The sequence below is a fragment of the Trachurus trachurus genome (assembly GCF_905171665.1).
Source record: "Trachurus trachurus genome assembly, chromosome: 8".
In the NCBI taxonomy this organism is placed as follows: Eukaryota; Metazoa; Chordata; class Actinopteri; order Carangiformes; family Carangidae; genus Trachurus; species Trachurus trachurus.
Window position 1 is genome coordinate 19,267,038 of NC_139905.1, and position 25,581 is coordinate 19,292,618.

General features: G+C 38.0%; 2 gene segments (V, D, J or C); both read right to left on the reverse strand.

The window, feature by feature from the left end:
• LOC310990210 (immunoglobulin mu heavy chain-like) overlaps positions 1-25,581 on the reverse strand; it is a 107,394-nt gene that overhangs the window by 11,257 nt on the left and 70,556 nt on the right.
• On the reverse strand, positions 15,062-23,589 carry LOC310989742 (Ig mu chain C region-like). The segment is given in 5 exons: positions 23,543-23,589; positions 21,251-21,547; positions 16,128-16,403; positions 15,528-15,845; positions 15,062-15,411 (listed from the first exon to the last, which is right to left on the reverse strand).

The window sequence follows — 25,581 nt, forward strand, 5'->3', positions numbered from 1 at the left end:
AAATACTCCGCCCTGCTCACTTGACATCATGAAGTATGATTTCTTTGACTTAAGTGTTTTTCTTTTCAATTATTTTTTATTATTATTTATTTATTTTTATTATTTAAATAAAAGTATGATCTTTTTATCTGGTCTTGCTGCTTATATGCAGTATAACTTTCATCAGATTGTATTATATGATATTATGTCAAAGATGACAGTGGTGACATTTATTTGAAACCCAGTCTTTCAGGTACATGCAAATGTTGGGTGAACTATCACAAAAGGGTTGTCATTTTAAAAAAAACAAAGGGAGTAGTATAACTACATAATATGTGTTTCATGGCGGATTGCTTTTTGTGAGAAGAGTTTAACACAGGCCTATCGGCACCATACACAGCATTTCCTCCTGAGGTTTTTGTCATAGGATGTTTCACTGTGGCCGTTATAGTACACTATGGTATATCCCTGTACAAATACTCCGCCCTACTCACTGACACTGACACACAGATGCTATTGATGAAATTCAAGTGGTTTTTTGTTTGTTTTTTCCAAATTACTTAAAAAGCTCTATAGTAGAAGTTCCTTTTACTTTTCTTTTACTATGAATTTTTATTGGGTGAACACAAAGGGGTTGTCATGTGTATAAACAATTTCAAAAATATGTTTTGGAAATGTTATTGACTGAGATAGTTATTTTGACAACTAATGTTTATTGTACGTGTAGCAGCTGATTAAAACATGCTTTGAATGACATGAACAAATCTCTATGTAGTCACAAATCTGTTTTCATTTTATTAATATTTAAAACATTGCTGATGTGGATCATTTCCAAAAATAATTCTGAGGTGTCACTTTTGTTTCTTTGTTTGTTTACTTGAGGAAAACTAAAAAATGAATCTTGAATCTTGAATTATTCCATCAGAGTGTAGTGATTTTGGCACAGTGACTCCATGCTTCAAATAAGTCCAGAGCAGGTTTTTGTATTACCATCTATCACTGTGGTTCCCATCATACACAGTAGTGCATACCCATACAAAAACCTTTGACATAGACCCAGCTATAGGCCCAGCTATAGGTTAGTTTTTTTTCTATTAACAGAAGATGCAGTAATGAAATTGCAGTGTATGTTCATCTTCTTAAGAATTTTTTAATTTTGAAAATCCAATTTGCTTAATTTTGTGGATTTTTGACCATGAGGCACAGCAAAGCTGGTTTCCTCTTTGGTCCATCACTTTGCTCCAGCAATATTTGATGGATCAGGCTGAAAAATATTTGTCCGCGGGTATGAATGTTCATGGTCTTTTGGCTCACTGAAATAAACAAACACGCTAAAGAATCACAAATTAGTATTTGTAATTTATCAGCACCAAAAATAGAATCTCCTTCTAAATGGAAGAGGGGTTTTTGTCAAAGGATGTATCACTGTGGTTGTTATTCTGCACTATGATATAAGCCAGTACAAAAACTCCCACCCTGCTCTCTGTCTCCATAGATATGCAATTTATTTTACCTTTCGGGTAACACTTTACAATAAGGGTCCCTTAATTAACGTTAGTTAGTACATTATTAAGCATAAACTAATGTGTTAATTAATGCTGAGTACATAATGATAATTACATTATTCAACTTTTATTATTACTTCATAATTTATTAACTAACTTTGAGTAGTAAACATTAATTAACTGCTTACTAATAGGCTACATTAATTAATGTGTTTCCTAATCCTAAGTATGCATAATAATGATATATCTGTAAACAGTTAATTAATGCTTAATAATGTACTAATTAACGTTAAAGGGACAACGAGGAGTTTCTATTTGGTTATAAAAAAGCCTCACGTTAATGTGGATGAATCTACGCTACCCACACTTATTAATGGGCCCATTTTTGATATCGTTTTGTCTCTATCGTTATTTTGTTCGTGGTGGCGGAAATGCCGGTTGAGCCGACCAGTGTTTCTTTACTTTTGGTTTCGTGGCGAGTCATGAGAATAACACCGCAGAATCGCCGTTTATGGTCGGAACTACAGCGGTATGTGATCATCTTCCAACTTCTGACTTTAATTCTTGATGAATGAAAACATGAGTCTGTCTTGCGCCGGTCAAAGAATTTTACGGTGCGCGCGGAGGCTCATAAATGTAGTGTGAAAACGCTTTGCTTTTCCAAAACTCCTCGATGTCCCTTTAATTAAAGGGACCCTTATTGTAAAGTGTTACCACCTTTAGTAATGGTTATGTTTAGTAATTAAAATCAATGGAATCCACACATTTAATTGATTTAGTAATTGCATAGGCTACTATATATATTTCTGTTTTTAGGGTTAATTTAATTTAGTTTTTTTTTTCTTACAGTAAGAGCAAGGACTGATTTCACATTAAAGGCAACCTTCTAAAATGAATTTGCAACATGTTCTGAGTAACACTCTGAGGTGGAGTACTAGTCTGGGATGGAATTTGTAAACGTTGCTTTTAGACGGGAGCTTCTTGCAGGATTTTGAATATTAATTCACAAAGACAAAATTGGAGAAAAATGTGAATTGCTTCTGTAATATTACTTAAACACTTAAATTATGAATAAGTGGAAAAACAAACAAACAAACAACAACGAAACAACCAACAACTGTTAATTATTTTAAGTAGTAGGCATTCATAATTTGTATTTGTATGTTATGACAAAGCAAATCATGTTAGATGTTTCGGGCTAACTGTCTACTAATAACAGGATAATAACTTTTAACAAGTATTTACATACATCTCCCTATGTAAACACATTTGTCTCTTGATAGGTTTTTGTAATTGTGTGTATCACTGTGCCCCACCCCGGGACACAGTGATATCCCCCAATACAAAAACCAATGCCACAATTAGACTAGTCTTACGCTATACTGCAGTGCCACAGCTGTCGCTACTTTTACTTGAGCTAAAATATGAATTGAGTAAATACATCATATTCATTTTATATTTTTAATGCATCAACTGATATTATATTACTTTATAGCCTACCTGAAAAAAAATACTGCTGTGCATTTAATTTAGCACAGATTAACAAAATGTTAACTGTTTCCAGAGTCTTTGTTAAAACAATCATGAACAGTTTAAAGAGAAAGAAAAATAACATTTTAAATACATATTACATACCTACATCAGGGGTCTTCAAAATATTGAAAACACGTGTCAGTGTATACAGCACCACCAGTAACATGGTCTCAGAAAATATGTCAAACAAAAATTCATAAAGTAACAATTCAGAGCTGATGTCATGTTTCATATATTAACTCACTGTTCTGTCAAAAACAAGATTTCTATTTCCTGACTTACTGTTTTCCTGTCTTATCACACTCATTGCTGCTATTTCACTAACTAAAAACTGTAATTTGGCAGATCCAAATTTTCCTCTGACACTTATCTCACCATGCAGGGAGCTTTGCTTGCTTTATGATTACAAGAGATATACAGACGAGTTTTTACAGTAAGGTTTTTCCGATGCTATATAACATAATGTTGCAACCCCGGCCACAAGCATAAACCACAGTGACACAAGCACTTGCCCAAACCTCACCACATTTCACCAACCCCACACTATTTTCTGACTTGTTCAGGAAAACAAATGAGATCTCTATTTGATACATTTTAAGAAAGCATAATTAAAAACGGTGCTAGTGTTAGTGTTTTCACATATTCCATGATGTAAACTGTTTAGTTTCTGTACACAACATCTATTGCACGTCTGCCTGTCCTGGTTGAAGGAACCCTCCTCTGTTCCTCACCCTGAGGCGTCTCCTGTTTTTTCCCTGTTAAAAGGGTTTTCTTGGAGTTTTTCCTCAGTCAATGTGACGGTCTAAGGGCAGAGGATGTTGTAAAGCCCTTTGAGAGAGACTGTTTGTGAAAATGGGCTGTACAAATAAACTTGCCTTGCCAATTATTTATATATGTTTTAAGCTTGATGATGCAGATCTTCTAAAAAAGGAGAGCCAGATCTGCCTCTATGTCACTTTACTTTAGCTCAAATGTAATTTTGATTCCTCCTCTGAACCTCCCTAGAATCTGCCACTAGTGCAACAAAGCTTCTTAATATATCTACTATGTAAATTAATCTTGTATGAGAGATAAACTTTGTTGCACTGACCTCTGTGGGCTGAAATACACCGGTTTATTGCACCTGTGGTCGCACAGCTGGGTTGCTGCAGAACACTGTAGTGTTGCACTTCATAGACTAGGGACAATACACATAGAAACCAGTAGATGGAAGTGCAAGCACATTTTTAGTGTGTGGGATTTTTGTCTAAATTCACCACCACTCCCAGAATGAACCTAGAGGGCAGTGTAGTACTTGGATCTGCCTTGAGCTGCATGTAAGCAGATTTTAAATGCAAAAAAAGTCAATCACTCACTCCACAGCTTGAACCTTGCCCTTTGGACCTCAAGAAGATGTAGGCCAGATGAGCACAGTGTCGTTCTGTGGGTACAGAAAGTTAAGATCTCAGAAACAATATTGGGGCGAGGTTGTTAATATTGAAAACAAACATTAAAATCACTTTGAAAATGAACTGGATCTGGAAGCCAAATAAGTGAAAAGAGTATAGGGGTTGTTCACATCAGGAAGTGTTTGTTAAAAGGTGAGAAGCATTATTTTTCACAAGGTGGAGGCGAGTGAGGAAAGACTGGGTAACAGCAACATAAAGTGCATTACAGTTATCGGCCTCAAAAGACATGAATTATCTTGAATCACCTGGTTACTGAAATTAAATCCAGAAAAATGTAAATATCAGCAACGTAGATGAGGGCGTAACAACTGTGTTAACTACTGTATGTGGTAGGCTATATTGTCCAACATGTAGAAGAGGAAAGGGATATTGGTGTGGTGGTTGATGGCTCTTTAGAATTTCAAAAACACATTTGTGATAAAATAAAAATAGCAAATTCAAGAGTGGCCATAATAAAACAGTCTTTTATAAACAAGGAAATTGTTTTACCATTTACCATATAAAGCTTTGTTGAGATCTCATCTAGAATTTGCAAGCTCTGTCTGGTGTCCTTATAAAGCAAAATATATTGGAAAAAATTGAAGCAGTTCAGAAAAGAGTAACCACATTAATCCCAGGTCTGAATGTGATGTTATACATAGAAATATTAAGGCACTTAAGACTGCCAACTCGAGGTATAGGGGTGACATGATTAAGGTGTATAAACGTATACTAGGTTGGTATGAACTAAGAGGGAAATCCTTAAAACTCCTACCAAAAATGTGTCATTGTGACAAAATAAAACATTTTTCTGCACTAAGGGCTGTAAAAGTATGGGATGAGCTTCCTGAGGATATAGCCTAGTGCAGGCTCTGTCAGTGAACTCTTTTAAAAAAAGACTTTTTTTTAAAGCGCGGTTATGAAATTGTAGCATTGTTTTTTGTTTGTTTGTTTTTCTGGTTTGTTTTGCTGTTGTTGTTAGTCTGTTGTGATATGTTGTGATATTATGTTGATATATTATTATGGGTTAAGTTTCTAATGGTATCTTTGTGTTTATTTCCTATATGTTGTCATTATTTTGAGTCTGGTGGACAGGATGTATATCCTGTATCAGATGTATTTTCATTATATTTTAAAAACTTAAATTTCATTAAAATTAATGGCCTTCTCTAGGTCATATCTGTTAAGGAAGAGTTTTAACTAGGATGAAGCTGAAATAAAAACTCCTTTTATTCGTTTTTCAAACCCTAAGCAGCTTAAAATATAAACCCCAAATTATTTACAGATGGTTTAGTAAATGTAAGTAGCCGGAGCACAAAGGTGTTTGGCTGCAAAAGTCGGCATAGGCCTACTCAGAGATAGCCAGGCTAGCGCCGCCTACTGGTTCCGGCAAATTTCATTTGCCTCAAACATGTAGTCAGGACACTAGCAATGCGTTTCGGTTTGCTCCATTCGCCAGAGCGGACGGACCAATCAGCGAACAGACGGGTAAGTGAAGGCGATGACGTTGAACTCAAGCGCTCAAGATTAACCTATGAGCTTAACCGGTGTATAGCACACGTGACCACCAAGCAGCAGCGATTAGTTGAAGCAAATGTAAGCAACCGCCTCCCGGAAGCAAACGAATCCCTATGGCTCGTGTTCAGACGCTATATGAAATGTAATGAAGTAAGCGGCTGATGCATCAGGCTAACTCAGAGAAGCTATTAAGGAAAAACAGTTAAAGGCCGGGTAAACCAAGAATAATGTGTTTTAAGTTTATAATACCACAGGAAAATATATTATTAACCACTCTGTCAAATTTGGAGGACTAAAAAAGTCGTTAATTAAGCAATATCACACGAGAGGGAGTGCTGTTGTACTGTATATCAGCACGGCTGTGATTCGGTCGTAGGCACGAGGCCGCAAATAATAAAATTCTGCATCAAAGTTGTCAATAAATGAGCAGTTTTCTCTGGTTCCGGACGGGGGGGGGGGGGGGGGGGGGGCGTGACGCCCCATGGCAAGAGAGCTGGACATCACTGACCGTCTCTGATACACACCCTAAACGTGACCTCAAACACACTCCACCACACACTCCAGTCCTCAGCACTGACACACAGCTGATAAACCTTCAGGAAATATTTCTTACCTTCACTCTTGGTGTCTAAAACAGTCCCAGTCCCAGCAGCAGCTTCATCCAGCTGCAACAGGTTATAATCCACCATGCTGCTCCCGTTTACTCTCGTTACCGGTCAGCGTGTTGCATCCATTTGCATTGTGTGAAAAAAAAAGAAAAAAGTTTTTAGCTAACGTTAGCTTAGCTTTAGCTTAGCTTTAGCTTCAAGTGTCCTGACAGGAGAAGCAGACAGTAGCAGAGACAGAATCATCTCTGGACCTGGTACCGAGTCCAGACCCGGTCCAGACCGCCCGGCGCCCGTGACACACGGCGTCCGAGCTGAGCAGCAGCCGTGTCCCGGTGGGAGGAGACCGGGGGAAACAACACGGTGGAGCCGGGATGGGAAACAACACAGTGAAGCCGGGAGGCTAGGCTGCTACCGTTCGCGGCTAAAAACTTTTTTTTTCTCTTTCACACAATGCAAACGGAGGAAACGGACAGACCGCGAGGGGAGCGTGCCTATGTTCCCTCAGCCCTATGTTCCCTCAGCCCTATGTTCCCTCTGGACTCTCTCTACCTATCTGGACTCTGTCTATCTGGCCTGTCTAGCCTCTACCTGGTCTTTTTGCTAAACTTAACCAACTCCTTTCTTCATTGCCTAAACCCAACCAATGATGGGACCAAAGGACTGTGGGAATAGGGCCTAATTTTCAGTGACAACAAAAGTTAGAAATGAGGGAACATAGGGCTGAGGGAACATAGGGATGACCCCACCGCTAGTAACGATCAAAACGGGAATAATATCGATCGGTGGATTAATAAACTGTTGGTGCTGGATAACTACTGATGCTGCTGCCTGTTTTAGACACCAGGGTGAAGGTAAGAAATAGTTTGATCAGCTGTGTGTCCACTCGGACGTGTGGTGGACGGCGGAGTTATTTATTTATTTTTAACGGTGTTTTCTGTCCGTGACCGTGATTGTACCGTATGGCTGCTCTGGTCTCCCGTGTGTCTGGTTGTTTGGGGGGAGAGGAGGCTGTTTGGTCGGACAGTGTGTTAATGAGGGAGACTCTGGTCAAAAGACGGTGTTGTAGCTGCTGCTGCTGCTGCTGGGACTGCTGTGTAACGTTGTGAGGGGTGTGTGACCGGGGGAGTCAGCCTCTCTCCCCGCGGTGACGGCTGTTTATCACGGTGTGAATACGTTAACATTAGCGCTGTAAACTCGTTATATGAAGGAACAGGACAGTAGTGGTCTCCCTTGTGTGTGAACATGAGCTACGTTTAGTTAGCTGGCTGTTGCACGTGTTTCAGCTAGACTGAAGAGCAAGTGGGACAGAAAACCTCTGAAGTCAGTTGGCTGAATGTATTTATATGTAGAGCAGAGCAGGGGGCGGGTTTATGTAAGTATGACCGCTTTACGTAAAGCGGCTTTAGGCCCGGCCATTCTAAACCTGCACACAGAACAGTCTCTGAGGCCTAGCTCCTCAAGGAAATGATGAATGGGAAAAATATTTTTTACATGTTTTGAGGGACACATTTAAGGCCTAATTAATATGATAAGAAGAAAAATACTGAATTTGGTCTTTAAAGTTTTAATGTATGGCCTGTATTAATCCGATGAACTAATTTTAATGTACTTTGGCAAAAATTGCCACTAAGGATACGTTCATAATCATTTCCATTCAGTTACTTGATTACATGATGCAATTTATTTTGTAGTTAATTTCAACAGTATTGTATTATTTCATCTAAAATCAGTGTTCAGTGTTCCCGTTTACAGTTCCTTTTCATTCACTGCATCAAGACCAATCAACTATTATTTAATCTCCTTAAAAGCTTCCCCACCAGATGGCAGTCTTCAGTCACTTTTCTCACCTACATTAACCAGCTGCATACATGTGCAACACAATAGACACAGATGGAAGGGTATGTATTTCACCAGTGCTATGACTGAGCTTTGGTTTTTACATCATGTGTTCACTGATTCAAGATGTAAAACCTTACATGAGTTACAGTCAAGGACACAAGGTTCAAGCTTTTAACTGCTTATTATGCTACAATATTAATCGGTCCAGAGTATAAGCCATGTGCTTCACTGCCACCACTGTACCACCACTGTTGTCATTGTCATTTGTCACAGTACCATAATAATCATGAAAAGTCTCACCTTTTTTTTTTTTTAATTTTCTTAATGAAAGTTTGGGCATGTAAATAATGGACATATGAAGGTTAGAAAGTTCTTGTTTTGTCTTATTTTTGATTGATTGAATTTATTTATTTAAAACAGGGACAATGCACAAAAAAACATTAATCTTGTAAAACAAGAATAGATGCTTTGAGCCAGGTTATAGCAACAATTGCTAATTTCCGCCTGTAGTCCCTGGGCAGGTAAAGTGCTAAACAGATAGGCTACAATATTAAGATTAATTGAAATAAGACATAATAACCATAATATTTAAAAAATTGACAGAATGCACTAATAAAAGCAGGGAAACAAGAGCGCCAAATCATAAAGTGCACAATAGAGACCAACAGCACATAGCCTACACTCTCTCTCACTCTCATCACACATTCAAACACATACACATACAATACACAGATAACAATCATCCTCCTCTAATAACCACACTCATAGCCAGACACATACACACACTCACATAATACTCAACAATGTGTGCAAACTTGCTTACTTAGTAACCAGCGCTTTGACAAGCATGAAAATGTGTGAGGATTTGTACATAGAATAAGTTCTGTGGGAAGGACATTCCACTGACTCATGGCCACACATGAAAAAGAAAGCTCTGCCAAACTGAGTTCTATGTTGAGGAATACTCATCCCTCGTAACAGATCTAGTTAGACGTACTGGGTCTCATTCATGAAACGTGAGCAGCACGGATTTGTGTGTAAACCCTGAGCAGCGCAAATTTATGTGGATTTCCGCATTCATCAATCTTTTAGTGCTGATTTTTTCGTAGCTACTCACAAAATCTACACCTGCTCCGGACTGTGTGTAGCGCTTGTGTAAATCTAGGAATGCACATAAATACTGCTTGTCACTGTTGAAAATTACAATTTTAATCCGTATTACTCTCTCTCATTTTCAAAATACGCTGACGCCTTTGAAACACGTAATTTAAACATGACAAACAATTAGACATATTTGGAGAGAGAGACGTTTTAGGGATCGGACACGCACAAACACGTCAAGGCTCCATCTAATGATGATAATAATCTGATATAAAACCGGAAAAAACTTTTTGTGTTGCTACAGTATACGCTCGGTGGGCGCACACTTCACCCTGCGCAGCAGCGCAGTCGGCACCGGTTTGGATGGAGCTGTGACAGACGGCTGGTGCTTCTGTAACAATATAACCTGCCTATATAACTTCATGTGTTGATCCAACCATGCTCCTCTACAGCTGAGGCTGTGAAGAGCCTCCTCGTCGCTGCTGTAGCTCTGTAGTTGTGTGTATTTTTTTTTTTTTTTTTCCAAGTTTCATATCGAACTATTCTGGTTTTACTTCTTAAACGGTTCTTTAATCAACCAAGGATAGGCCTACTTAATTCACTAAATCTGTTTCTTCCCTCCACGCCTTTGACCTGTCCAAGTCACACCACTACTAACAGAAGAGAATTAAATATTTTTTCTGGACTCCACTTCACCCAAAATGACTTTGATCCCCGATCTCTCTTTTTTTTTCTCTCTCCCTCTTTCCTTGTTTGCGTCATGGCTGCAGGTGAGCAGGTTGTACCTAACTCCTAATATGGTAGTCAGGATCTCCTTATATGGCTATTCATGTATGGAGATCTATGCTAATTGCTGATCACCGGGGGCGTGTTGTTAGTTTACGATGGGTTGGCATTCATGAAGTTACACACGTGTTTACGATCAAATCTGAGTTTCCCGCAACGTTCATGAATCCGGAGTAGAGTTTTAGTAGAGTGAGCTTTTATGTGCAAATCTACACACAGATTTACTCACGTTTCATGAATGAGACCCACTGTGTTTTCAGAGCAGAGTGTCAGAAACTTTTTCAGAGGGGGGGCATAAGCATTATGAATAATTTTGTGAAGTAGACAAACATTTGAGTGTATAATCAAGTTTTCAAAGCTCAAAATATCATATTTGGCCTCTATGTATTTGGCAAGTACATGGCAATGATGGTAATGCCGTGGTTTTTTGGCATGGATCTTAAGACTACTTTTGTACAATTACTCTAGTGGTTTTGTAACTGTTTTACATGCCTGAGACCAGGATGTGACACAGTACAAAAAATATTAATATATTAATATATTGTGAACATTTTTAAACGCATTATGTCTAATTTAAGCTAAAAATTGAGTTCATTCTGCGTTAAAACAATTAGACGGAAAGTGCACTGGAGAGGAAAGATACGCTCTCGGGTGTGTCATAAAAAACACTCAGTACATCTCCCCAGCAGCCCTCTCCCTCTCTACAGGATGTTTACACCAGCAGGGTCTTCAGAAGGGCCCGCAACATAATCAAGGACAATACACCCTCAGCACACCCTGTTCACTATGCTTTTCTCAGGGAGGCGCTTCAGGAGTTTGAAATCAAGGACCACAAGACTGACTGACAGTTTTTTCCCACAAGCCATGAGACTCATGAACTGGTCAACTCCGACCACAGCATCCATGCAGCCTCACACATTCACCGACATTCACTGACTTCCATGCACTTAGACACCCATGCATTTCTGCATTATGCACTTTACGCTCAATTCAGGTGTGTGATTTTCTGTGTGTTCTTTGTCTTTCTCTTCTATTCATTACGTATCCTTTTTTACTTATCTCTTTGTAAGCTGAAGGGAGGCAATGCAAGTAAGAATTTCTTTGTGTGGTTTTTAACCGTATGTGACAGTAAACTTCTTGAGTCTTATTGGAATGTTTGTGTGGTGAAAAATGTAAAGTAGTATAATCACACTTTGCAAAAACCACATTTTGCAAAGATGTGATAAGATTCTGTGATTTCAGTGTTATTTACTACTATGTTGCTACTTTTTAATACTGTATCTGATGTGTGCATGTGAACATCACACCTGGATGCTGATATGCAAATCTATACACAAAGAGACAAGCCTGTTGTTTCGAGGAAATTTATTTTTAGTTTTGACAGTTTCTACAAAGTTTCATGTCTGCAGCTGTGGTCCCAGAGGTGCAGACGGACAGGGAAGTGCCTCTCTAAAAATGATATCTTCAGAAACATCAGGGAACTGAAAAAGTCTCAGAGCTTAACTGATATCACACATTCACGACTCGTTGACCTGCATGGTTTTCTTTCAGATATTATTAGATCCCTCTGATGGGACTGAAATGAAAACAAAACCTTCAAAAGCTTTGTACATTTATCTGCACCACTCTTTCTTATATTCATACTCATTTATTTATTCATTCAATCAATCATAATCTGACTGTCGGAATTGTAACTATTTTAAGCATCATATTGGTTGTTTTACTGATGAAAATAAAAACTATGAACAAAATGACCAAACATGAAAAGTATGAAACCTTTATTAAGGCAAACTATTAAATGTAAACCCATATACAGGAGATGTCTTTTTTCTCCTACAGTATAACAATTTCTTATTTATAACAAAGAAGTTAATATAAAGTTAATACAGGAGTTAATATTTTACAAGAAACAAAGAAATGAAAGAAAAATACATTATAATGTACGAGCAATATGGAGAATTAAATAATTGTCATTTAGTTCTTTCTTTTCAAGGTTTTTCATTAGAATTTAACTTAGGAAATATACATAATTATACTGTATATGTGCATTGATGAATGAATGAATTATGAAGATAAAAAAGAAGAAGAGATCAACAGAATAACAAACAAACAAATTAAGTCTTAACTTTGTATCCATGTGATCCTTTATTCTCGTTTCATCTGAAAACAGAACAAAACAAATTGTTTTAAGAATATACCTTCATTTGTCTAAAACAGACATTGTTCACAGACTGTTTCACTTCAGTGACATTTTTCAGAAACGTGCACAAAAAATGTATCCTCATGCAGTGACACTTTGTAACTCTCTGTGAGTGGATTCCTTTATAGATTTTTTTTTTTTGCCAAGATGTCATTTTCAAAGACATGAAGAAACACATTTTCTGTCGTTGGTGATGCCCTTTCTTCTGCTGCTAATTTATGTCACAGTTGTGCTGGTTTGTGCAATTACACTCTGCTTAAAATACTTAATGCACAGGGCCCTCGATGGTGGCTAACAGTACATCCTGTGTAGGCAATGCTCAATTCAGTGATCGCCGGATCAATTCCCAATCTGTACTGCTTGTCATTCTCCCAGTCTATCTCCCCACTTTTCTGTCTCTCTCTGCTATCATGTCAATTAAAGGCAAGAATGCTCCAAAAAAAACAACAACACCTAATGCCCTGACAGTGATTAATTTCACCCCTCTTTACTATGTAACTGGGTTACTCGAAAATAAACACAATAAACCCTTAAAATGTTTTATGTCATTGTTGTAATTTTATTTTGTTGCCAACAAAATATAGAGCAATACACTAATCAGCAATAATGATTTTGTGCCAATTAATGTTTTTCTACTGGTGACAGTCAATTAGAAATTTGGGTTTTCATCCTAAGCCTTTGTGTATTCTGCCTAACTTGTAATTAAGATGTAATCATTTGTTTTACAAGACTAATGCAGGATCGTTTCTTCTCCTGCACAGTTTTGTTTGTGAAAGTTGAAAGACTCAGTGACATGTAGAAAAAAGCCTACATGTTTACCTTGACCAGGCTGAATATTACGTTAAAAAAGAGAGAGGATATGAAGAGAAATATGAAGGAGGAGGTTGTGGACCACAGACTGCTGAACTCGTCCTCTTCACCATCATCGTTTGTGTAGCTCAGAGAAAAACTCTGTTTTGAGAGGCAATCTAAGAAAAGGAACGTATAGGTGGTTAGTCTTTGTGCATTGATGTGTACTGTATGTGCTGCGTGTGTTAACAAATGTGATACTTTGTGTGTTATGTTTGTTCTTCTTTTTTAAAATTATTTATTTATTTATTATTATTATTATTTTTATTATTATTATTATTTTTTTTTTTTTTGGGGGGGGGGTATTGAAGTGATCCATGAACATGAACATGTAACAAACGAGTCTCCATGCAACATTTAGCAACATTTATTTAAAACACACAGCACACTTCTCAAGCCGTTAGACAAACACAGAGGACACACACAACTAAAGAGACAAGTTGACTCTAATTTCTGCAATCACAAAGATTGATGACAGGTTCCCGTGTCAGGGAGTACACACACAGAGACAGAGTGACACATAAGCACAAAACACCACATTTATAGCTGAATCCACTATTTTCAACATTCAATTGAGTTACCCATGGCCTTGGACACTCCATTTGATGTCATGGACTGATTTCTGCCGGCAGGCCAGACATTGCAGTAGAACTGGTTATTTCCATCCCACTTTGTCTTGTTGATGCTGTAAACACTTGTAACTAAGTAGTTTCCATTTTTGGTCTTTTGAGGTGGAAAGTTGACACCATCATCATAGTTGATTGTTGTATTTCCAAAATGTTCTGACCATGCAATGTAGTAATCCTGCACAGGACTCAATACCAAACACACCAGTGTGACCTCAGCTGAATTTTCTTGGCCAATGAATTCCTCTGGGAGGATGTGAACTGTTACTTTTGGCTCACTCCCATCTGAAAAAGACACTTTGTTAGTTGGAGTCTGTCATATAGAAAGTGTACAATTGTTTTATAATTGTAGCATGTTAGACTGTATGAGTTGGCTGTTGACACTCATTAACTTACCTCCTTTGAGGACAGTCAGATCTTGAGTAACTGGTGTACTATCTTTTCTTAAAGCAGAACAGCGTACTTTGTTGACTGTCAGCCACTCTTCAGCGCTAAGAGTCATCGTGCTGGTCTTGCTGAACTGACTGCCTTCAGGCTCTGTTGCACCAACAGCAACAGCCCTGTTCACATTTCCTTCATTAATTTGCCATGTGATTTCAGTGTTATCGACTACGGTATTGTCTTCTCCAGTTATGACACATTCAAGCTCTGCTTGGTTATTTTTAAATATAGTTTTGGCATTTGGTTGTTTCAGCATCACCTTAATAGAAGCTACAAAGGAGCAAAAAAAGAAGAAGGTCACAAACATTTTCTAACATCTGACAAATAAAGTGCAGGATAGTACTGTGAGCGTTCAGTGACAACTACTCGTCCAACGTGATCCTTTGTGCTTTGCCTTCTAATTTGTTGGAAAATATTTAAGACATTCGTGAACATGTAATAGAAAAGTTTCCATGTAAAATTTCTTTGAAACACACAGAAAACTTCTCAAGCTGTTAGACAAACACAGTTAGAGGACAAAGAAAACTAAATTGATACGTTAACATTAAATTCAATCACAAAAATTGATGACAGGTTACCGTGTCAGGGAGCACACACACAATGGTCACATTAACACAAAACACCACATTTACAGCTGAATCCACTATTTTCAAAATTCAATTGAGTTACCCATGGCCTTGGACACTCCCTTTGGTCTCATGGGCTCATCTCTGCCGGCAGGCCAGACATTGCAGTAGAATTGGTAATTTTCATCCCACTTTGTCTTGCTGATGGTGTAAACACTTGTAACTAAGTAGCCATCTTTGGTCTTTTGTGGCAGAAAGTTGACACCATCAACATAATTGGTTTTTTTTTGTCCAACATGTTCTGACCATGCAATGTAGTAATCTTGCTGCACAGGACTGGAGACCAGACACACCAATGAGACCTCAGCTGACATTCCTTGGCCAGTGAATTCCTCTGGGAGGATGTGCACTGTCACTTTTGGCTCGCTCCCATCTGAAAGAGACACTTTGTTAATTGGAATCTCTCATAAACAAACTACACTATACACTTGCTTTATAATTATAGCATGTTAGATTGTATAAGTTCGCTGTTGACACTCATTAACTTACTTCCTTTGAGGACATTCAGATCTTGAGTAACTGGTGTACTATCTTTTCTTACAGCAGAACAGCGTACTTTGTTGACTGTCAGCCACTCTACAATGCTACGAGTCATCTTGCTGGTCTTGCTAAACTGCCCGCCTTCAGGATCTGTTGCACCAACAGTAACAGCGCTGCTGGTAACATTTTCTCCATTAATTTGCCATGTGATTTCAGTGTTGTCGACTATGGCCTTGTCTTCTCCAGTGATGACACATTCAAGCTGTGCTTCGTTGTTGTTAAATATAGTTGTGGCACTTGGCTGTTTCAGTGTCACTGTGATAGAAGCTACAGAAGAGCAAAAAAGAAAAGTAGATCACAAATATTTTCTTACATTCATCAGATCAGAAAAAACATATTTCTATCACATCAGCTTTGTCAGCATCTTTTTCATTCATTCATTTTCTATACCGCTTATCCTGCACTAGGGTCACGGGTGAGCTGGAGCCTATCTCAGCTAACTTCGGGCGAGAGGTGGGGTACACCCTGGACAGGTCGCCAGTCTATCGCAGGGCTGACAACATCTTGAATAGACTATTTTATAATAGTAATAATTTGCACCAACCATACCTTTTGAGATCTTTCTTATAAACTGTTTCTTGATGTATGTAGCCTCACAGGTGTAAACTTGGTTTTTGTTCCAGTCATCCTGACTGATCTGCAGGACACTTATAGCTGACTGTGACTCTCCACACGTTTGGATGGGACTTTGAATACTGTTGGACAAATCGGCATCATTCATTTTCCATTTCAGTGGATCCAATGTCCCACTTTCAGCCTCAATTGTGCAGATCAGGGCCTGTTTGTCTTCACTTGGCACCAACAGCAAAGTCATTTTTGGAGGCTCTGATTGGGTGGAAGAAACAGCAGAGTAACAGGATTTGAATTTATATTATAATCAATTAAATATTATTGTTATGCATACTAATCCTTAACTAGCAAATGACACACACACACACACACACACACATATATATATACTATATATATATATATATCACTGATTCTTGAGAGTCGGGACAAAACATGTCCCACATAGAAAAGTCTTATTTATATCAAAAATAAAGGAATTAATAATGATTGACATACTCACAAAGTTAGATCTAAATGAATTGTGAATACTGATGTTATGTTTTAGCATAGATAAGTCCTTTTTTGGGGGATATTTGTTTAATTATATGACCAGTGGTCAGACGGCCCATGTTATTTCTCCTGTCCTCAGCAATAGGTCACAATATTCACCAGCCCCAAAAAACTTTAAAAACCTCTACAATTGTGAAAACATTTATATCAAATCAAAGATAAGGGTTATAAATGTATAAAACAATGCATGCCATGAACATCTAAAAATATTTTCTACAGAAATCTGCCCATCAAAGTTGTGTCCTCTGTTTCCGTCAACTCCGTCAGATTTTTCCATAAACCTCATTAAATCAGGCAATAGCATGGCCAGCTATCCCCTGATGAACCCTTTTCATTCTCCTGGCTGTGGTAAATGCTTCAATACCACACATGGTCTGGTAAAGTTGACATTTTTTGATATTTTAGATGAACAATGTCAATTTTCCTATGGTCACAGCCGGAGCATGTCAACACCATCTCTCCCTTATGATACTTTTTTTAAACCATAGTGGACTCAATGAAAGTATTTTATTGAGATTATGGAGACAGCTAGAAATAGCCAAAAAAATAGCTAGCTAGCTGCAGTGCTTTTTTCTTCAGAAGGAAAAAAACATGCCATTTCGTCAACTCCGTCAGAGTCAACTCCGTCAGGTTTTCTGTCTGACGGAGTTGACATGTAAGCTGACGGAGTTGACAAATCCACCAGTAACTGCTTAAATGTGCTAATATTATACTTTTTTCAAATATAGTAAAGGAATAGAATGTTATTTTAGGGGTTTATCTGCACATTAATGTAGGTATATAGCATACAATTACATATTTTACAATATACTTATGATTTGTAGAGCACGGCCAGACTGTGGTCTGCTTATTGAATAATTATCTTCTCTTTTCTATCTGCTTATTATTGAATGACTTTCCAGCACATGTGTTATATATAGCACTTGTCTACATGTTTGATTTATTGATTGATGTAAAATTTTAAAGGTACAGTGTGTAGTTTTCACTATTTAAAATATACACACTTCTTATAGAGCAGGGAAGAAGTTCAGTGTTGCTTTTTCAAATCAGTTTACTTGGACCATCAGACCAAAAGTGCACCTGTGGTAATTTTGTCTTGATATATTTTAAGACATGATCCATAGGATCTGTGTCCAGAATGCCACAGCATCCAGTCTCTTTGACTCGGACAGTGTGCAAAACCCTGCCTTTCCACCATCATTAGTGTCATATATGCAGTACAGTGTTATCTGTGGCAGATTTGTACAAAACAGACACATCTTCCAATCAAATGCTAGATAATGTGACATTATAGAAGGGCTTCGGAGTACAAAATGAAGAAGTGCAATTTGTTATAGTTTGAAATGGTGTATTTACAGTTTTGTTTATTATAGTCAAATTAAAAAATATGTTCAGTAAGACAAGGGATTGCTATTTCTTAATTTAGTGTCACTTCCATCTGTTTAAAAAAGCTTTTGCTCATTGATCAGAAATGCAAATACAATTTTGTCAACTCCGTCAGCTCCGTCAGCTCTTCATCAGCACCGTCAGATACATGTTTTTGTAATTTTTTGGGGAAACAAATAATTCTTTCTTCAGTTTTTGTTATTTAAGTAATAGAGGATCATCAGATCTACATCCTCTTGTGTCTTATTCACTTTAGTATTTTTTTCTATAGTGGCAAAATAAAAGATAAAGTTTGAAAATGCTAATTTTTAGAAATCTGTGTATTCATAACAGTGTGAAATTAAACCTTAAGTTTATATCTTACTTTTTATTGCATATCAGAGTAACTAAACACTATTAAAACATACATCAGAACTTAAGATTCTTGTTAGGCTATTATAATTATATAATTATATACCTTTAGTGTGTCTGACGGAGTTGACACAAATCAAGTCCTTATGGTAAACATGTGAATTTGTTAAAAATGTTTTTCAACCTTCAGCCTGCACCTTTACATGGTTAAATAGAACAGATCTTTATCTACATGAATATATAACTCTAATCAATATAGTGTACATTTTCAAAAAAAGTTTTTCAGAACGTGTTTTGTCCCGACTCTCAAGAATCAGTGATATATATATATATATATATTTAAGCAATATATCACGACAGGCCGTGGTATATGCTCATTATACCAAGGCTAAGGGGCGTTGTTCGGCCCGACGCGAAGCGGAGGGACAGTGCATATACCACGGACTGGAGTGATATTGCTTCTATAAAACGGTTACGAATAAAGGCAATATAAAAGAGGGATACGCAATCAATTTCATGTAGTTTTATTCAACCAGAAATACATATTATCCAAGGGGGCAGTTGTCGGTCTGAGAAGTGAAGCTCACTTCCGCGTTCAAAAAACTGCAATCCCCTCGGCTGTCGCTGGGGGCTGGCTCCAGAAGGGAGCAACTCCAATTGAGCCCCATGTTAAAATAGCCGATTTTACAGCTTAAAAAAACATATTTACAGCCTGGTACATTTTATTTTTTTGGTCTCAACCGATAGTTTCTACCCCCGCACACACTCTGAGGGGGGTGATTTTTTTTAAAAACTCTACCATTTTACTATTATTAGGTTTAAAGTTCTGGCCAATCAGTGCGCGGAAACGTTGAGTGACAGGTCCGGAGACCGCTGCTACGAGGCCAGTGGGCGGGCCCTCGGCCGGCCAACGGCCGCACCGCTCCAAATATGGCAAGTCAAATCCAACATGGCGCGGTTCAAACCCTCGTAGTAGCGGCACAAAACAGACTCCCCCAAACCAATGGGTGACGTCACGGGTGCTACGTCCATTCTTTTTACAGTCTATGATATTATCGAATAAAATAGCCTCACTGTGAAAAAATAGTCCCACCTCTCCAGACGTTAGCTCCAAGTTAGCTCTGCAGCTCGTCTTTTCCTCCGCATTTTTTCAGGTGAAAGTCACTGCTCAATCCCCTCTACCATTGTTAACCCTCCCCAGAGGTGAGAGTTAACCTTAAACATGTGAATTCAACTACTTTAGTCCGTTTTTTAACATCGTAAAAACATCAGCTGTATTTGCTACGGACTGCAACAGTCCGTTGTCATGGATACATGACAACAACTTCCATTCATACCAGTCATACGTGCCTGACGCGGAGTGATAGCCTATGCTGTGATGAGGTTTTAGAATAGTAGCCGTGGTATCCATAGATATAGAAACATAGATGCCGCGTTCCATACTGCCGAACAGCGCCACCATGCGTCTGCTGGCCGCCATGTTGTGCAGGGCATAAGTTCTAAAGGACTGACGTTCTAAACGTTGTAACCATGGTTGTAACCCCAGATTTTGATTAAATCTATTCACAGACGTCATTTACGCTGGGGACGTTAACTACATTATCCTAGAAGCAGCTGAAACAGTGAGCACGGCGCAGAGCTTCCTGTACGCCGGAGCCAACTCGCAACAATGTAGCTTCAATTAAGTAGTTCTCAGACTCTTTCTGTCATCTCCCGCTTTGGACAAAGAGGGATTTCAAGACGCACCACGGTGATATGCTTAATGTTTGGGTGCAACAAAGTCCCTATACAAAATCAACATCTAACCTGCATCTGCATCTGGTGCGCATCTGCTGTTTCTCTCGCGCTTGCTCACTCGCTCACTCTTGATCCGCATATAAATTAATATTATATAAAAAATAAAAAAGGAAAACACACAGACACGCAAATTGAAATGACCAAACTGTAGTGTAGTCTATCAATTCAGTGACCTAGAGCTGTAGTCCTGTAGATATTCCCAAATAAATTTAAATCAAACGCAACTGGACTTGGTTATTTTGTCTAGGAAGACGTTTCACCTCTCATCCAAGAGGCTTCATCAGTTCATGTACGCATCAGACTGATGAAGCCTCTTGGACCTGGACAAATGACCTGGACAAATGAGAATATTCACAGGCTTTAGACGTTCTGTGTCCTGCACAATATGGCGGCCCCGCTGACGTATCGCCAGATATAGAACGCGGCATCTACGTTTATATATCTATGGTGGTATCAATATACCACGGTTAACAACCAATCAGATAGGCGGATTTCACCTTTCCGTTTTATAAATATATAGACAGACTTCAGAGAGGAAATATCATGATGTGAGGGAATAAATAGGCTATTGCTAAACAGAAGATATACAGGGATCTTTTCTGAAACACATATATTCTGTGTTGATTGAATGATCCCATGACATTTTGTAGAAATATGATAAGTGTGATGATTAACAACTTGAATTACAGTAGATCTTCTACAAAGCATAATTCTAAGTAAAGTATCTACATATCCTCATTCTCATATCATATTAGTGCTCGATTAGATGTAATTTATTTATTAATTTACTGTCTCCAACTGCATTGTACCTCTTTTTCTGTGTTATCAGTATTACAGTTACCAATTATCAGTTACTATTACAAACCTACCCTTGCATTGTTGTCTCATTAATACATTTCATTTTGAGATTTAAACATTTTTGCAGAAATTTAAAATATGCCAACAGCTCTACAATGTAAAACAACTCCAACCAACAATTAAAAAGGGAATCATATAAGCCTTAGCAAAGGTCTTACTTGGGTGCGGGATGGCTTTTTCTCTCGATCCTGCTGGATGAGTTGCAATACACTTGAAAGTATTGATATCATTCCAGTCCTCTGTCCTTACTCGGATTTGACTGACTCCTGTGTAGACGTTGTTTTTCTGTACTGCTGGGTACTGAATGAAGTCCGTGAAGGCAGCATCATTTTTTTTCCATGAGAAAGTCAGTGATGACGGTGTGAAGCCGGTGGCAAGGCAGCCAAAAGTAATCATGTCTCCAGTCCCTGAACCACATGCCATCACGGGATACACAGTTGGTGCAGTTGCCGTGGCTAAGAAAGAAACAAGAAAGATGGGATTAAAGAACCAAAAACATGAATGTGACATACATGGGGAATTTTTCATCGGTTAAAACAGACAGACGTGAACTGAGCCATGATTCGTGGAACAACGCTCAGCATGTAAGACATTACCTTCAAAATGTTGGAAGATGAAGTTTTAAAGCAGAAGTAAGTGGTCCGGTCGTTTTCGCTAATGCTGCGTTCCAGGCAGGCTTTTGAAATCGTAAATTACAGCTTCAAGTCACAACTTACGACGTTGTAGCGTTTCAGGCAACCCACTCGTGTTTTTCCGACCTGTTTTACCGGTGAAAGTCACTATAACGGCCACTCGTAACTTCCGACCGGTGAACTCGTACCAGATCGAACTGGTACCACTTCACGGTCGGAAAAATACGAGTTTCCTTGAACGCAACATAACAGTCCTCGTCCCTACGTCGCCACATTCACGGCGTTCCTTGGCTGCACACACAGCCCTGCATGCCGTTCTCTCTCCTCATTGGATAAAAACTGTAGGATACGATAAATGTTTTCTCTTCGGCTCAGAGCAGAGCAGAGTGACTGACAGACCCGTGTTTCAGACCAAACACTCTATGTAAGTGATTGCTGTCGGAAGATATAACTATTTAAGACTTATATTAACACAAATATATCACTTACTTCTGCTTTAAGTAACCTCCATACAAAGAGCTTTATGTTTCTCTATCCCATTTATTTAGAAGTTTTTTGTTGTGCCAAGATTAACCTCCCTCAACAATATAAATTGTGGCAATATTGTGTTATTCTAGATACAAATTGGTGAAATACTTTCAATGCATAACTTTGACAATATTCATTAATACGTTTTTGAATTTGAAAGAAGGAAGGTGTAAAGTCAGTGAAGATTCATCAAGTGAGTTGATGGCATTTTCTGGCAAAAAATGTATCATTTTTGTTCGAATTCAGCAATTTTGTATGAGATAAAAAGTGTTCTTACCTGATGAAACGGTTACCATTGTACCCTTTCCCCAGTAGTCAAAAGCACCGTAGTAGCACAGTGCTGAATCTACTTAGCTCTTAGTATAAAAAGGCTACAGCTGCTACTGCCGAGTGCAAAAAGTCTACCATAAATTTATTTAATACAAATCTTATAAAATCCATTGAAATGACCTAAAACGCATCAGCCATGAATGTTATAAATCATTGTGTTCTACTGAGATTATCACTGTTTGACTTTTTACCATATATATTGTGTAAAACCTATTCCCTCTTGAACTGAGACTTAAGATAACGAGAAGTTTCAATATAACTTAAACAAGACACTTCACATTCTGAAACTGTGCATTTTAAATGGTATAAATCTTACCTGATGACACAGTTACCATTGTGCCTTTCCCCCAGTAGTTGAAAGCCCAGTTGTCACAGTTAAGAGAGTCAATTCACACTTGTCACAAAAACTCATTACTCTAGTAACCCATTACTTCATGCCAGAGTTTGGTTTGAACAATTGTTAAAACCAAAGAGAAATAAATATCTGAACTAACAACCTGTACATAACTAACAACCAATTTTGTTTTAGACTTTTGTCAAATTCTTTGTCAGCTGTTGGCTGTCTGATTATTGACCAATCTGACTACATGAAAGTGGTAATATCAATTTTTCTGAAATCATTTGTAATTTAATTTTCATATCAGAAAGAACAAATTGACATACCTGAAGTGACTGTGACCATAGTTCCTTTTCCCCAGTAGTTAAAAGCATAGTAACAGTCCAGCAAATCATTACTCACTACATACAAAAACCTGTTCCCAAATATCTGCCCTTACCATGATGACCAATGTGCCTTTTCCCCAGTAGTCAAAAGCATCGTCACAGTGTAGTATGTTAACACATTCAACATGCAAAAACTAGCCGTAAAGGGCTTTTGATGCCACTTTGATGCCAATATGCCGCATTAAACAATGGAAATATTACATTTTTCATATGAAGATAAAGTAAAGATTATTTTACCTGATGTGACAGTCACCATTGTTCCTTTTCCCCAGTAGTCAAAGTAGTAGTCACAGTGATAGATTTCAATAGTGCATCAGTGCAAAAAATATTTTACAGTTTGTATTATCTAATTAACTAATAAACTACAGAAATTGTTGTGTATTCCTCAGGTTTGACCTGATCTACTCTTTCTTTTCTGCAGACTGCATCCTAGTTTAAGTACAATTTAAGAAAAATCTAATGTGATAGTAAACCTGTAAATAATTCAATTATAAGTAGATTGATTGTTACTCACCAGAAGTCACAGTGACTTGTGTCCCTTTCCCCCAGTAGTCAAAGTAGCCATCACGGTCATACATTACAATCTGATCCTAATACAAATACATATGTTTTTCCCCTTAATGTAGAAACATAAACATGTTTCACTGACATAGCAGTTTCCACTGTGGTATTTATAAACCATTTCCCTTGAGATATTCAGTTCCTGTGGTCTGGCTTATATAAAATTTTGTGTTTGCCAACGGTTAGTGAACTTCCTCTTTGTCAGACCCTCCTGTCAATTCCAGATCCTGCAGCAGAGACCTCACACAACCAGATTAAGTAGATTGAGCCGAATTAGTATTAAGTGACATTATGACAAAGGTGTTTTTGTAGAACACAAGAATAAACACTCAGTTGTCACTATTTGATTTGAGAATATAAATTACTCTGCATGAACTGATAATGGGAATGTTTGACACTAAAAAGAATATAGGCTATACATTTTTACTCAACAGTTCCAGCTAGACAGGGAGTTAATGTCTATGATGTAATTGAAAAAATAGGCTATAGGTAAAGTTTATAAGTCCCAAGCAAAGTAACTATGTGCTTTTTCTAGGTGCCAGTTGGTGGATAAATCACAGTAAAAATTCAAAAAACTTCCAGCGCACACTAGACAAGATTTATTATCAAAAGTAAAAACTAAAACATTTTGGGAAATAGTTGTTAAACATTAACATCAGTCTTGCCATTGTTAGCATATTAGCATACTGATCTCAGTATTCACTGTAGCAGCAGTTCCATGCTCTATAAAATTTTCTGTGACAGATCTATAGAGTAACTTTGTATCTAATATTTTTCCACAGCAGCCTCAGGGGTAGTAACAGGGCCGGTTGTGATCGAGGATCTTTATTTCCAACATTCTATAATAGTATCCAAAAGTGTCCAAAAAGTCAGAACTCATCAAAGTGTCAATATAACTTCACAAAAATGATTAGAAAAGATGGAGACAATGTTTGGTGCATCAGAGTTTACCCCCCCAAAATAGACATAAACCCAAACCTGTTCTTGACCAGCGCACCGGAGGAGAGGCGTGCGTCGTGCATAACAGCGCTTAGAGGACTTTTAACACACCTGAAAAATGGCTACAGTTTGCTTATTGATGATAATCTAGTTCATCAACTTGAATAAAATGAAACAGGAATAATGATCTATTCATCAACATCTCTGTGTGTATTCATCTTCTGTTAGCTCCTCCTGTCTTGTGCTGAGCAGATACAAGAAAAGAGCACATTAGGGTTTGTTTTAAATCAGTCCCATGCTTGTCAATCTGTACATTTCCGTTACGGTCCAGCTCCGGCATCAGATCTACAGTGTTTTGAACGCAGCACGCACAGTTTGCATCAATCCACATAGATTAGATCTTAGATTAGCCCCAAACAGATGGCAGTCTTCAGTCACTTTTCTCACCTACATTAACCAGCTGCCATGTGCAACAAAATAGACACAGACAGTGTGTAGCTGTGTACACACGGAGGGGTACTGTTGTGTGTATGTATTTCACCAGTGCTATGACTGAGCTTTGGTTTTTACATCATGTGTTCACCGATTCAAGATGTAAAACCTTACATGAGTTACAGTCAAGGACACAAGGTTCAAGCTTTTTACTGCTCATTCTGCTACAATATTTAATCGATCCAGAGTATAAGCCATGTGCTTCACTGCTCCAGAGAAGTACCACCACTGTTGTCATTGTCATTTGTCACAGTACCATAATAATCATGAAAAGTCTCTCTCCT